This window comes from Euleptes europaea, chromosome 3 (assembly GCF_029931775.1).
Source record: "Euleptes europaea isolate rEulEur1 chromosome 3, rEulEur1.hap1, whole genome shotgun sequence".
Taxonomy (NCBI): domain Eukaryota; kingdom Metazoa; phylum Chordata; class Lepidosauria; order Squamata; family Sphaerodactylidae; genus Euleptes; species Euleptes europaea.
The window spans coordinates 99399030-99413752 of NC_079314.1; positions in this window are offsets into that span (position 1 = coordinate 99399030).

The window sequence follows — 14723 nt, forward strand, 5'->3', positions numbered from 1 at the left end:
GGAAGGACGAAAAGTTGAAGACTGGGGGCATATAAAGGTAGGTTGGCTGGTGCGTGGGAAGCAGGGAAGGAAGTCAGAAAAGAAGAGGGGCTATGGGGGCTTTCAGAAAAAGAGAAGAAAGTGTGAAGGAGGGGTTAATGAGGTCTACCCCCACTCTAGTCCTTGAGGATCTCCTACTTTTTCATCCCTGATTTTGTTCGTAAGAAGTGTTGGATTGATACATTGGTTTAGGTACACTTGCCCCTGATTTACTGTCCTGGGGCTGTTGAGTGTTCCATGTAACATGTTTTCCCAGTGGATGCTAATGCCCTGGTTCTCTACCACCATCGTTAAGGCATAAATATGGAATTGTTCCCATAAGCAGGGGGGAAGGTTTTTAGGGACCCATCTTTAGCAGGTTGAGTCTGCTGATACTTCATTCCAAAAACTTGCATGCAACAGAAACTGCCGTCTTGAACTGCTGTTCAAGTGTCAATCTAGGCGGATACAGAAAATGATAGCAATGTCTTCCTAGACATTTTGAATACATGGTTAGTAATATGTATACACTCATTCCTTATGGTAGTGAACTTCATGATCACGTACCTTTCAGCAGGGCAGCAAAACAGGATCACCCATAGACAAGAAGGCATTTCTGCATGGGACCCCCAAAGTTTCCTTCTCCCAACCACTAAAAATGATCTGATCTGCAAAAATGATCTGAGAAAACTTCAAGAGATATGGAACCTGAGAGCATTTGGGCATTACTTAAGGTGAAGGAAGAAAAGCAGTGTGGTGCTAAAGATGAGAATGACTGTCTATTCAAGGCTCTAGGAACTTATAGTATTCTTAAGGGAAAGGTTTGTATTGGAGAGTTTCCAAATTAGCCATTCCCTCTGGTTTTACATGGGTTTGCAGCTTGTAATATGAAAACCAGTTCCCACCGTTACTACTCTGTGCTTCCAACACTTTGGGCTATAGTTCTGAGTGCTTGTGCTGATTAAAAGTACTTGGAGCACTGGAATCTAGCACCTTTTTCTTTTGGGAAGGGCAAAATATGCTTCTTACAGTTCATAAGGCCATAAGATGAGACCTGCTGGGTCTAGCCAGTGGTCCTTCTAGTCCAGCATCCTGTTTCACACAGTGACCAGTTGTCTTGGAGGGCCAACAAACTGGACACAGAGGCCAAAGCCCTTCCCTGATGATACCTACTAGCCCTGGGTTTCAGAAGTTTACTGCCTCTGAATATGGAGGCAGCAAGGATGGGTTGGGGAAAGAGACAAGACATCACTTGAGGTCTGGGTGTGAGAGTTAAGATAAAAGGTAGTAGAGAATTCTGTGTCTTGAAGTCCTCATTTACAGGTCTGGTGTGTTGGAAGGGGGGCTGTTGGGTAAATGCCCTTCTGAAATTGCTATACAAAACTGATACAAGCTAATTGAGTCTTTGGCTGTCTTCCAATCGTGCCATCCTTATTTTCCAGATACTTTCCAGATTCTTTTGTCTCTCAAACTTAGCCCTGTCTTCCTTATTTTCCTTAAACCGCAGTCTTCTTCTGAGGACACTTGTCTTCTATCCTTTCTAGTTCTTTATAAGTTCGAAAGTGACTTCTGCACAGACATTGTTCCTGGCCAGAACATAAGCTGCTGCCCTTTATGCCCTGTCTCCCCTTCTGCAATGGAGGCAGATGGTGAATCAGTGCTACCCCAGAGCAGGTGCTTTGTGAACAATAAGACTGGCTACATATAACGCACCCCTCAGTCATGTGGGTAGAGGTCATTTTACTTAATACATGTAACGTTTTCCTCTGCCTTAATCCTGGTTTTCAGAATTTAGCCTGGAATCTTGAAGTTAAGGATGGACTATAGTTTTTGTGAGTGTGTACTATTGTAATGTTGCAAGTATACCCCTGTTATTCTGCTTGTTTTGTATGCCCATCAGTTGTTTACAGAAATTTAGTTTATAAAAAAAGATGCTTGAGTGTTGTATACATTGCTAAGAAGTGCAAACATGCCTATGTTTTCTTCCGCTGAGTTGTCTCTCTTTTGTTTTAGTCTACTGTTTGTGATGTGCAAGTGGGATTTAGTTCCTCTGTTGGGCAGTTATAAGCCTGGCAGCAGTATAAAGCTGGCTGTGTATTTGCTGGTTCAGAGCAGCGCCCTTTAAAAAGCTATCCTGTTCTGTATTCCTGTTATGACATTATAATAATTCATGCTTTGTTTCGAAAATGCGTCTTTGGCCTGAGCTGCATTGTTTCATCGCATGTAGTTGAAACTGACAATTTCTCGAAAGGATTTGATTGTTTTGTGGCCTAATTGGCACAACGGTGAAGTCCTGCCCTGTCTTAACATATTGGTGCATCAATATTTCTCTACTATAGAGGATGAAGAAACCTGTTACCACCACAGGTACTTATGCACAGAAATGGGTTTTACTTGATGTATATGCTTTTAGCATTGCAGATGTTGGATACAGTTTTAAAGGATAGATTAAATGCATAGACTTTAATATTCACGCTTATATTACATTGAGAGATGATTTCAAACTGAGTGGTTTTCTAATGGCCAATTAGTATAATGAATATTTTAACTGTTTTTAAATCTTTTTATTTGTTTTGTCCACCCAGCAATTACAACAGCATACATCAAATTTCCAGCATGGTTTAGTGGTTAGAATTTTGGGCTAGGATCTGGAAGTCCTAGGATCTAATTCTCAGTCTCCTGTTGGAGCTTCCTGAATGACCTTGGGCCAGTCATACTCTTTTCAGCCTAATTTACCTCACAAGATTGCTGTTAGGATAAAATGAAGGAAGGGAGAAGGAAGCCACTTTGGATCTACATTAGAGAGAAAAGCAGGGTATAAATATCTAATTACCTTCTGACTAGCCTAAGATAAATGAGTGTGGTTTATCTCCTCCAACAAGTAAACATTTATAATGTTGTGTGTGTGTGTGGGGGGGGGGGGGTTCAATTCACCAAAGTTTTCAAAGCAGAGAACAACAATAAAAAATGCCCTCTAAAACATCAGCAGTACTATGGGATTCCCTTCATGTTTCTAGAGTCAACGTGGTGTAGTGGTTAAGAGTGGCGGACTCTAATCTGGACAACCGGGTTTGATTCCCCACTTCTCCAGTCACAGTTCTCTCAGAACTCTCTCAACCCTGCCTACCTCACCAGGTGTCTGTTGTGGGGAGGAGAAGGGAAGGCAATTATAAGCCACTTTGAGACTCATTGGGGGTTACAGCACTTTGTATTCCCAGCAATGTATTAAGAGTTTGAAAACTTTATAAAAAATACTGTTCGCACTTTGTTTGGCCCCTTTGGATTTGTTTTACATTTTATATCAAATTCTATAGCAGGAAGAAGTGATGTGGGCTGGGAAATTTTCCCAAACAAAATTTTCTGATGCTGTATTTTTCCATAGAAAATGTACTGTCCCGCATATGTTTATCTATAGTTGTTGGGCTGTTGTGCAGCAAATCATGTTAGATAGGCTAAACGTGGGATATGAAGCATGGACAAAAACTCCAGTGCTTCTATGTGTTGTGTTTTGATGACATTATTTAGATTTTGTTAACAGTTTTTACATTATTTAAATTTGAATTGGAACCCCCCCCCCCCGGAGAACCCACATTACTGGGAAGTAGAAGATGTCTTTTGATTGCAAAAAGGAAACCTTTAGGTCCAGCTCTTCATGAGTTGATTTTTTTGGGGTGGGGAATTTTTCATATTGATTGCTTCAAAGGCAGATTCTTCAGGCAGGGGTATGTGTGCATTTGTGTTCTTTTTCACCCCTGCTGAAACAGAGCACTATATAATGTTTCTTAATTTACTGATGAGCAAAAAAACTTTTTATAAGTACAGAAAGCATGATAGTTTAAAGTTCTGGGTAATTTTCTTTGCATGTCTCCATACATATAATTAGTGCTGCCTTCAATGCCATTTAAAGGAGAAGAGTTGGCCTATGTTGTGAAGTGCTATTGTGCATCTCCTACTGTGAAAACAGCGTATGCTACAATAGGGTACACCCACCTGTCATTTGGGGGCTCAATTATGAGCGCTGTTTGTGACAGATCTTCTTGAATTAAAAGAGTACTGAATGTCACATATTTTTTTAAAATCAAATCCATTTTCCAACCTGAGGTCAGATCCATCTAATTAAAGATTCTTCTGTTGTATCTATTCTTTTCCGAGTAAGCACTATTTTCTGTTGAATAGCAAGTAGCTGTAAAAAATGTAATAGCGAGTAGCTGAAAAGTAATTGTAAACATGTATTCAAAATAGTCTGCTAAATGAAATAGCGGTATTCTCTGTGAACAAATAGTATTATATTAATACTTTGATTTAGCCAGATGTGTTTAAAAATCTAATCCATTCAAATGGAAGGGCTGTAGGGAAACAGCTTGGTTGGATGGCATTAGGATTAGCAGTTTGAAAAACTAAAGTAATGCTTTCTGTGCATACAAATTATTGTGTGTGATGCAGCATACATCAGTGTTGATTTTTTTTTTTTACTACAAAGGTAATAAGATTTTAAAGCAAATGCTTTGGTGTAGAATAGTAATGCCGGTGTGGTGTAGTGCTTAGAGCATCAGAGTAGAATCTAGGAGACTAAGTTTGAATCACCACTGCTGTGGTAGCTTGCTGGGTAACCTTGGGCCAAATCACACCCGTTCAGCTGAACCTACATCACAGAGTTGTTGTGATGGTGAAATGGGAGAACAATGTAAGCTGCTTTTAGCCCCTAGTGGAGAGAAAGGTTGGTATAAATGATACGAATAATAAATCATTTGTACAGTGTGGATGTGAGCTCCCAAAGGAAATTCGTTTTGCAGAAGATGCAAAGGGAATCCTGAATCTCTGAAACTGTTTGTGTATCATCTTTAAAAATATGGCTGCCATTATGTGTGCTTCCAACTACCCGGTCCTCTGTGGGAACTGGCAGATTTGTTGACGGCTGGAGGGTCTTGACTCTTTGACCTTCACAAAGCATGTTGTTTTATGGGTCACTTTCATTAGCAGAAAGAACGAAGAGTAATCAGCAGCTGCAGTCCTTTCAATGCTTTCTTAGTGTCATCTTGCATTCTCCACAGCGTGTAAAAGAAGCGTGCACATAATTTCCACCTTGACGTTCATGCACACACACAAAAAAGCATCCCTGCCACTGTCTACAAAACCGAGATTTATATGTGACAGTTGGCTGGAGGCTGATAAGGTGGCACATGGGAGGTTTATATTTTATTCTGGGCTTTCAAATTATGGCTGGCCATCTTGCTTGTGGGTCGATAATGCAGAGCTAAAGACTTGCTGTCTCTTTTTTGACAGCAGGATGCTTCACATTGAAAATCTGTCTCCTCAATACATGAATCTGTTGCTCTTCTTCTGGTAGTGTAGGGATGGTAATTTTATGTTGTCGTTGCAGGTTTTCATTTGCATGGGTCATAGCAGCTAGTGTAGTCTGTAGTACCTGGGATATTGGACCCTTGGAAAACGCTTGGCTCCCAGCTCTATTCAGGCATGAAATCCCCAAACAATTTACTTCTGTTCTGCATTAATTATTGTATTACACTGGTCTACCTTACACAAAATATTTCCTGATGGTCAGTAAGCTTATGAAACCCCGTTCCTAACGCTCACTAGATCCTCTGTTGTTGCTTACAGCAGGTGCTTTATCTTTAGTGGATATCTGTCTATTTCCTTGTCTGTTGCTGCTAAGGAAGAGATTTGCTTTTCATTTGCTGAATCACCACCAGACTTGTAATGCATCTTGCACTGCCCAAGAAGAATAGCAATTTTCTCTCTTTATGTGGAGCTGAGTAGTGGCAGGGAACAGTGTGAAGCTGTGGTTCAGTGCAACCATTATGCTGGGTATACAGATATGGCCGCTTCCTTCACATCTGCATATGTGTTCACGTGATTTGTAAAATACTAAATTACAGGTTTGAATACTAGGTCTGGTTGCCGGTGAAATCTGTGTGTCACCATGTTGCTCTAAGGGAATTGATAGTCAGATGTCCAGTTCTTGTTGATGAAATGGAAGACTCGCCTCAGAAGGGAGCAGTCTCAGAAGGGAAGGGAAGGTGATTGGACCTTTTCTACCTCTTCCATGTTAGTAGAACTTAGGAGGAGGAGGAGAAGGAGAAGAGTTGGTTTTTATATGCCAACTTTCTCTACCACTTAAGAAAGAATCAAACCGGCTTACAATCACCTTCCCTTCTCCTCCTTACAACAGACACCCTGTGAGGTAGGTGGGGCTGAGAGAGTGTGACTAGCCCAAGGTCACCCAGCTGGCTTCATGTGTAGGAGCGGGGAAACAAATCCAGTTCACCAGATTAGCCTCCGCCGCTCATGTGGAGGAGTGAGGAATCAAACCTGGTTCTCCAGATCAGAGCCCACCGCTCCAAACCACCGCTCTTTAACCACTACACCATGTTGGCTCTCAGGAGCCCAGTATGGATGATCCCCCTGTGTGTTGACTCACTGTGCAGGGAGGCATGAGCACGCTGGCTCTTCCCTCTGCCTCCGCTCTATTGTGTGGTCATCTGCAGAGTGCAACTGCAGAGAGGTAGTACCTGCCACACACACCCTCCCTGTGATCAGCAGTGCTCCAAAAGCAGTGTCACTAGCCATGGGGAGGGGTTATACATGTGGCCCCTTCCTCCATGTGGTGTCACTCTACAAACCAGGTGACTATGCAGAGGAAGGGGATAGGGTCAGCATGCTGTGATAGTTTCATCTGTACCAGGCTAGACACCCAGTGAAGCTGATGGGCAGTAGATTCAGGATAGACAAAGGAAGTGCTTCTTCACTCAGAGTGACTTCTGGAATTCACTGCTGTAGGACATCGTCATTATCTTACTTGGTTTTAAAAGGGCGAATGGACATACTCGTGGCACATAAAATATTAGGCATAATATATAAATGAAACTTCCATTTTCAGAGACAGTAACCTCTGAATACCCGTGTTGGTTGTCAATAATGGAGGGAGGGTTTGGTTTCCACATCGTGGTTGTGGTCCCTCTGGAGAGCATCTGGTTGGTCACTGTGTGAAAGAGGATGCTAGAATAGATATCTGTTGATCTGATATAGCACACCTGTTGCGCTTTGATGCAGACGTCCTTTATTATTTAGGAAAATTGTCTGCGGCCTCTACAGACCCTTCCATCAAGAAAGCCAGCGTGGTGTAGTGGTTAAGAGAGGTGGACTCTAATCTGGAGAACCGGGTTGGTTTCCCCACTCCTACACATGAAGCCAGCTGGGTGACCTTGGGCTAGTCACAGTTCTCTTCAAGCTCTGTTAGCCTTACCTACTTCACAAGGTGTCTGTGTGGGGAGGGGAAGGGAAGGTGATTGTAAGTTGGTTTGATTCTCCTTAAAAAGTAGAGAAAGTCAGCATATAAAAACCAACTCTTCATCATCTTCTTCTTTTGCTTGAGTTGGCTCACAACTAAAACAATAAAAACCAAACAAGCCAATAATAATGATGCCAAGGTATAAAAACAGCATAAAACAAGCAGACCAGAAAAAAACATGCTGACTTAGAACATCTGTGTTATGTATGCCTCTGTCTGCATGTCTCTCATCTGATTATTTAAAACAAGACCCTCTAGTCTGGAGACATGGGTAATTATTCTCCTCTAGTTGGCTTAGATTTTTTTTAATGATATAATTTTGAATGTGTAGAAGCTTACAAAGGTGGGGCGATATAGGGGAAATACTGCTTCAAAACCATCAGCTCTTCTAAATTGGAGGACTTGGTCCACAGACACAGCTGACTATGTGGGGAATGCTTTTGCCTCCGTCATAAAATGCTTCATGGGACTCGGGGCCAGCTGTGAAATATTTCTGAATAAAAGCAAACTATCCATCAAGGATTTCTGTAAGTCGTCTCTGGCAGTGGGCTGCATCTAAAATAAACTGTATACAAACCAGATTCTGGTATCATATGCACACCCTGTCCCCTCAGCTGTCAAGAAGACTGTTTGTATCAGTTACATTATGTATGTAGAGTGTCCCCAGAGTGACATTTCTTCTTAATTTAGTGGCTGCTGTGTGCCACAGCAGCCGATTAAAGGACACAAGATATAAACCATATTCTGGAGTTCAGCATCCTACATCTCAGACTCTCTTGATATGCATTCACAGAGGCAGGCATCCTTTGCTTTGCACTGCAAAACCAACTCTGGAAATGTCATGTTATCATGACTTATTCTGTTTATTGTGCAAAGTTGTTTTATTGCGGTATTTTAATTTTCTCCTCTTCTTGGAGCTGTGCAACTGCCCCCTGTTATACGATAAAGTAGCAGTTGCCAAACTCAGAGCCTTAGGGAAATCTTAGGAACCCAGCTTAAAAATGATGCAAGAAATGCTGCAGTCCTTCCAGTTATGAAGTGATGCAGACTCAAAGCTGCTCCTTCTATTGAAGGGAAAGAGAAGTCCCCACATGTGCAGTGGATCCATCTCTAAGGGCATCATGTTTAACAGTTCTGGTTTAGGGCATGGGAACGGACAGTGAATCCTGGTGATGCTCGTGGACTCCTGATTGTCATAGTAGAGCTTTGCCTAAACCCTCAGTGATTACCACAGCTTCCCCATTATGCAGCTGGGAAACTTGTTTCCCCCCCCCCCAACATATTTGGGTGTCTGTTGGAAGAGGAGTGGAGTGGGTCCTCGAGAGAGCTGGAGCCTTGAGAGCTGGAGCCTACCCTCTGTGGAATGAAAGAGAATAAGGCTTACAAAAACCTCTTCTGCTGAATTTCTCTGCTGAACTTGATCTGTCCACTCACTGGTATGACACATGGAAACGGACGCGACTATGCTTCCCATACCCTACTCCCCTCATTTTGTCTCCTGTGGAATGATTATTGAATGTGTATTTGTTTACATACCTCACAATGAAGTACAAGAATACAGGAAAGCCCATAGATTGGGTACGTGAGGGAACAATTGTGGCTTTCAGGGGGCAGTCTCCTATCATATCATTCTCACCCTAAAGAGGCCCCCTTGAGTCCAACAACCTTGGATTAAGAGTATATAGTTGTAATATCCTTTTAGCCCAACACACATTAAATAGCAAAGTAAAACATGTATTTCTGGGTGAAATGCTGACAGAGGGAATTCTAAAGAGGAGTGGAATACAGTTCCCTCGAAGGCATTAGCCTTTCCAACCAGCATATCCTCTGCCTGGTTTCTCCCACAACCACTTGTATGCTTCTGAGCACTACCCTAGATGGCCGCTTCCGGGGGGCTTATTTAAAGAGATGAGCATGGATGATGACCCATACCAAAGTTTCAGATGGTCTCTTGTAATGGTCTTACATTGATATTAAACATAACACATATGTGTTCCCTGTGGAACTCCACATGGAAACTCCAAAGTTGCTAACTAAGCTTCTGCAATAACAGTTTTCTGAACTCATTCAAGATTAGAAAGGTGCAAAGCCACTGAAGAGCTTTTGATCTTAGGCTAACTATACTGTCGCCATGAGTCGGAAGTGACTTGACAGCACTTAACACACACACAACTCTATACTGTAGGTACCTCAGCAGAATTTCATGATCTGCTCTTGTCAGAAGTTATTGATGGATCCAACAAGGGAGGGAGGGAAGGAATAGAAGGTGCATCTTACCAACTGTTTAGCATCTTGCCGAGAATTGGTTTTTCCTTTCCTGTTCCCTTCCCTTGTAAATCTTGAGGTTGGCCAGAGGCACAAGCTTAAGGGCAAGAGCCAGAGGACTCTTATCCTGTGGTTTGCCACCTGTGTCCTCAAACAAGCCAGCCAACAGGTCCAACAAATACATCGTGATCTGGTTCTGTCTGTTTGCTTGTTTATTGGTTTATTTATATGGTGAGTACTATATTGTAATCCACTTTGGGTTGCTCCGGGGAGAAAAGCGGAGTATAAATTTACCCTTGTTAGTTTGCAAACTGAGATCATGTACCAGAACAACAAAAGCTGTCTCTGTGCTGTAGCCAGGTCTGAATCCAGACTGACAAAGATCAAGGGCAGCAGTCAGCCCTGAAGTTGATCTACCACCTACAAAAAAAGGCAGATTTGAAACAGATCTATAGTTGACCAGAAGCCCTCCATCTAAAGATGGCTTTTTTGGCAGTAGAGGCAAAAGCATCTTCTTTAAGGCTTAGGAAACCCTCATACATCAGGGAAGAATTGATGTTTACCAACTGACTCCACATTTTCAACCCACTTGTTCACCAGTCATGAAGAGCGGGGATCTAAGGTCATGTGGTGGCCTTCACAATACCCAAAATCCTGTCAAAATTGGTTGTGGAGACCAAACCACAAAAAATGGACAAGACGGTATCAGACAACCTCTACTGCTTGAGTTAATTTTCAGTTTGCTCCCAGCTCACAGTGGGTCTGAGAGATTTTTCCAGAAAAGAATTATGCAAAATCTAGAAAAGGCTGATTTGGAAGAAGATTCACACAATTATTTATGGATTTAAAAATTTGTGGGGAAACAAACAATACAGAAGGGAACCTACATAATTAGAGATAGCCTATTTAGAATTTGGGAGTCTACCTGAAGAAGACTAAGCCCTTGAGTATCACCATTAATATCCAATAGAAACATACTGTGACAAATATGTGAAAAAAATAATGTCTCTATAACATATCAAGATATGATTAACTTTCAAGGAGAAATTAAATTGTGGCAGATGATCAAGGATGAAGGTAAAAAAAATAATTATGCAAAATTGTCTCTACTAAATGTCAGTTCACTATTAATTTGGGACTCTGTCCTTGGAGTCATCAGAGACCTACCCTAAATAAATGTTTCCATGTAATGTGGTTGGGGTTTATCACTGGACACATTAGAATGATTTGGCCTTGATGGCTTTCCATGTTGAAGTGTAACTGAGGCTCAGAATTTACTGGTTATGATTTATATAGGGAGCAAGATGTTTCCAAAAACCAGTGAGTTACCCACCTTTCAGAGAGCAGTGCTCTTGCTTTTGTCTCCACAACCTCTGTTAATTTTAAAAGGCATGGGGCTGACAAAGGAAGTTGCTGTTCACCAGAGGATAGTTTAATTTGTCTGTACAGCCTGTCACCCCTTTTGTTCATCTCTTGCACAGCTCTCTCCCAGTGCTCTCCTGTGCTGGAAAGCCTGTCGGCATGTGAAGGCGTTGTACCTTGAGCTATTTTCCAACTATAGTTCTTACTGGTGACGTGGTGCTTGTGCCTGAAACACAGGGCAGAGACGGAACTTTTGCAGGAAAATCGCTGAATGGATCTGGAGTTTGGTGATGGGTGAAAATCCACCCTTAAGTGTCAGTAATCACTTTGTAGGCCATAATAGATGCTCTGAGACAGCTGACCAGGCCAAAGAACAGGTGCAGCATTTTAAAACGAGACCTAAACGCATGTGCTAGAATTATGTTTAATTGAAAGTGGTACAAAAATCTTAATAATATCTGCTCTCTCTCTCTCTCTCTCTCTCTCTCTCTCTCTCTCTCTCTCTCTCAACAAATTGTCACATACAGAGTATGTTTCTCTCTAGTTAAGAGAATAGCATTGTGAACGTGTGTTCAAATCCATCCTTCTAGGGTGCCCATTGGCTCATATGTTAAAATAATTCAGCAGATTTTAACTTCACTTGCTCAACCCTGATAATTATATAGAGAGAGCCCATTTTTATATTGTGCAGTGCATTTTAAGCTTCAGTATTTCAACTAAAAATACATTGCACTGCTAGCTTCCCTCCTTTGTTCTTGGAACTATCAGTCAAATGTTCACTCCAAATGCTTTTCTAGTGCTTGATGCACATTCGTTGCTCACTAGCAATTGGCATATTACTAGGAAAGTAACAGTACCTATTAAGTAGGTAGTGTTTTTAATTACACACAACTCTTGAATTGAAATGCCTCTGGAACACTTCATGGTTTTCCTTTCAGGACTTCAAAGTTATTATATATATATATCTATATATATCTATATCTATCTATCTATCTATCTATCTATCTATCTATCTATCTATCTATCTATCTATCTATCTATCTATATATATATATATATATATATATGAAAAAAGTGTGCTAAATAAGTTATTGGATTACAGAACTCTTGGATGACAGACACTGACTTTTTATTTTAAAAATTACCTGCTAGTCTCTTTGTAGCCAGAACAGCAAGGAAAATTCTTCCTGGCTCATGCTAAATTAATTCAAATAGGGCCATGCTGGCCTCCCATTTTTCCTTGGCTGATGAAAACATCCTGACACCCTTCATGGAAATTACTTAGTAAAAGGAACTTATTGAAGAAGGTTCCCATTCATCATTTTGACACCCCACTGCATGGGAATTATGAGCCAACTTAACCACCCCCATGGATATGCATAAGCTTTTGTTGATCTTAACACTTAAATGAGTTGTCTAGCTTTGCAACCCAACATTAAGTAGGTTTATTATTGCTGAGGCAGGCACTTTTTCCACTTGGCAAAAGAGTGGAATTTTTATTAGACCTAGTTCAGATAATATTTTCTTTACCATCAAATTAGTCTTCAAAGTTGCAGTGACAGCACTAAGAAGTATCAACACTTCCTGCAAAGTATTTTTTGGCACCGTGGTGTTGTACTGTGGGCAGTCATGGGTAGTTCTCTGCCCTCCACCAACTGTTCCAGCATGTTCATAGAATCGTAGAGTTGGAAGATAGCACCAGGGTCATCTAGTCCAACCCCCTGCACAATGCAGGAAATTCACAACTACCTCCCCCCCACACCCTCAGTGACCTCTACTTCATTTCTAGAAGATGGCCAAGATGCCCTCCCTCTCATGCACTGTCTAAGGTCATAGAATTAGCATTTCTGACAGATGGCCATCTAGCCTTTGCTTAAAAACTCCAGGGAAGGAACGGTTACTACCTCCTGAAGGAGCTTGTTCCACTGAGGAACTGCTCTAACTGTTGCTAGTATCTTGCAGCAGACTTTGCCATCTTGGGGTGGGGGATGCGTCGTGTCTAAAGTGTTGCTAGTATGTACCTGAACAAAAAATCTTGGTGTTTCATTGAAGGCTGGATGAGGAATGCAAAGTGCTTTCTTAATTTTTACAGGTCCTGAGTTAAGGTGCAGCACAAGCTGTAGAATTATAAATACTGGGTTGTCTTACAGCAACACAGAAATTAGGGTACACAAGCCAGCGTAGTATAGTGATTAAAAGTGGTGGACTCTAATCTGGAGAACCGGGTTTGATTCCCCACTTCTTCACATGAAGTCTGCTGGGTGACCTTGGGCTAGTCACAGTTCTTTCAGAACTCTCTGTCCACATGGAGACAGGCGATGGCAAACCACCTCCGAAAGTCTCTTGCCTTGAAAACCCTATGGGGTTGCCATAAGTCAGCATGACTTGATGGCACTTTCCACCACCATAAGTGCTTTAATGTGGGTGCAAAAATCACCAGTTCTGGTATTCTTAGGGTCTTGGTTGTTGAAGGAAGGAAGAAGCTGGTTTCTCCTTCTCTTACTTCCATGCAGGATTCTTAGTATGAGACCTGGCAATCTACTCCTCCTCAGCCCTTGATGGCAGCCCTTAGCTGCCCACTTGCTGAAGGAAGGGCTGACATCAGAGGCTAGGATTTCCAGGTAGACTTGAGCCAGGAAACATCTCATTTTATCATTGCTTTAGGGGAAAATTTGGAAAGGGGAACTGATGTCACAGTGTATCAGCAAGAACAGAATGTCTTCTCTCTGTGGCCTCCATCTGTACTTCCAAACTCACTCATAACTTTTGCGAACGCATGTGAGGGATATTAGTTTGCAGCAAAGCCATGCATTATGCACTGCAGTAAAAGAATAGGAAGTTTGCTGTGTTCTTCCATAATAACACGATAGCTTTCAACCTTGTATTGCAGCTTTATTGGATGATTTTTCACAGCGCTGTAACTGGTCAGGGCTGCTTCACGCTCCATCAGTGCAAGTGGCCACGTGGCCAAGGAGTTCTCTGATCGCTCCCTTGCATGATCTTCAGCTTGTGAAGAGATGAGTAATATTGTCCATATGGTACAGCAATTGGATGATCACTCAGCTGTGTATAATTACCCTGGGCAAACATAACACTGCTGAATCTCTTAACCACTGCTAAGAGACTGAGAGTGGAATTTGATGCTTTCTGCTCCTCTTATTTACTTACTTACTTACTTCATTTATATCCCGCCTTTCTCCCCAATTGGGACTCAAAATGGCTTGCACCGTTCTCCTCTGTTTTATCCTCACAATAACCCTGAGAGGTTAGCTGAGAGTGTGGGACTGGCCGAAGAATACCCAGCAAGCTTCCATGGCAAGAGTGTGGATTTCAACCTGGGTCTCCCAGATCCTAGTCCAACTCTTTAACTGCTACACCACACTGGTTCGTGTTCGTTCTCTCTCTCTCTCTCTCTCTCTCTCTCTCTCTCTCTCTCTCTCTCTCTCTCTCTCTCTCTCTCTCTCTCTCTCTCTCTCTCTCTCTCTCTCTCTCTCCTTCCTCCTCCTCCTCCTCCTCCTCCTGATGCAATACTAAACCCATGGTTTAGTATTGCATCTACACCTCCACTAACGCTGCTGAGGTTCTTCCTTAAACAGAATTTGCACACCCTCTTTGAAGCCTGGGTCCAGACTTCATTAGTGGTAACCACAGTCGGTGCCCTGACATGAGTGAATCCAAACTATGGTTAAAGCTGGTAAGGGAAGTGAGAAATTGCACTGGAAAGGAGAGGCGGAAGGGAGCTCATGGCCTGTCCCTCATCTCTCTAAGA